The following is a 1,745-nucleotide window of genomic DNA, read 5'->3' as shown; positions in this document are numbered from 1 at the left end:
GGGGGGGGCATGGGTGCTGAGGAACGCAAGAGACAGAAGAATTCCTATTGAAAAGGAGAGACAATTGTAGCCTGAGGCTAGCCTTCCTCCCTGCGATTTCCAGTTGTACGCCTTTCAATTTCTTCGACATCACGCCAGCAGGACCACGTACAAATGCTCACACAAGGCGTTTTCATGCATCTCTTCAGACTGTCAATGATTCCATCCCTATTTTTCTTATTTGCATTCGACCTTTTTCTTTTAATCGAGAAGAGGGTAAATCGTGGGAAAACGGGAGGAAGAAGGGCCACTCAATGCCAGAATCAATATTGACGTTGTCGCAATATAATTCTGGTTCTCAGGATATTGGGATGTCTGCTGTAGCCTCTTCCCACGACGGACAGCCATCGGTTGATAGTAGCATATTCTTGTAATCCAATTGCTAGCTTCTTTTTGTAAAGGGTTCTCAGTACTGTAGATGACAGCATTAATCAGCGTCAAAACAAAGTTATTCATGAATTGTTCAACTATATAGGAACTCATTCTTGCCAAGGATAATAGAATAAAGACCTGTCGTTTTGCTTTTGAGCTATGGCTACTACACTCTGTCAATAAGACACTATTAGACGTAATAACCGCTGTCGTCTTCGTTACTGGTGTAGTTGTTGTCTATGTCGTTGCTTTATTCTCTCCACTCGCACACCTCCTTCAGATTCTTTTTCCCTTCTCTCATTTCTTTTTCATCATAAACTATGTCGTCGTCGTCGTCATCGTCGTCTTCCTCCTCGTTCTCATCTCCCCCTCCTGCTCATCTATCAACATCACAATCGTCACCATTGCTACCCTCAACGCTGCCTCCTCCTCTTCCTCTTCCTCCTCCTCCTCCTCCTCAACATTTCTTACTCAGTTTTCTCAATCTTACAGCAAAGATCACAACCCTGCATATTTACGCCATTTTTATAACGTATCTCGAAGTTGTCATAATCTTCAATGTTGCCCTGGTAAACATCATGTATCATCAGACAGATTGAAACCAGACGATCAATATCTGTTCATAATTATGCTTTGCAAGAGGTGACTCATTTTTATCATCCTATCTCAAGGTAGGTTCAAACGACAGGCCAGCTAATTCACACTAATTTCCGTCTCAACCCCCGGGGGTGTGCAGACGTGCAGGTAGTCCAGACCACAAATTCAAAACAGATGTAAATGAAAACTGCAAGTTTTTAAAGATTTTGCTCTTCAAGAAATGAACAACGTAAAAAAAAATCAACCACTGATCAACTCATCGTTATATAAATCTATACATCATTTGCAAGCATTTTAAGATTTTTGAACAAACAATTTTCAAAACATACTCTGTTGTCATCCATGCATTCCGAATTATTGACTATCGAGGTCACTTGGGGTGAACAGAAATAAACTGAGCACACTATTTCAGCTGCAGATACTATGTCCTGTTTGTTTGTGCAGGTGTTAAATCAAGCAAAAGTAAAATAAAGCACGATAATGCATACACATGAACAAACACACCCACTTGAACATATTATTATATGTAGTACGCATATAAAATGTAATGTTTTTACTCAAATAGAGTCCTTGCCGACGAATCACAACGTCTAGTTTTGTTGCACATTTTTGGAGGGATTCCAGCTTCTTTTTTGCCGATCGGCATCTCTAATTTCGAAAGAACACTATTGTAACAGAGGCTTCAAACAAACAAAAACAACAACAGCAACAACAACAACCCCCCCCCCAAACCCCCC

Source organism: Aplysia californica, unplaced genomic scaffold, assembly GCF_000002075.1.
Source record: "Aplysia californica isolate F4 #8 unplaced genomic scaffold, AplCal3.0 scaffold00211, whole genome shotgun sequence".
Lineage (NCBI taxonomy): Eukaryota > Metazoa > Mollusca > Gastropoda > Aplysiida > Aplysiidae > Aplysia > Aplysia californica.
The sequence above is the reverse complement of the archived record's forward strand: the minus strand, read 5'-3'. Positions refer to the sequence as shown.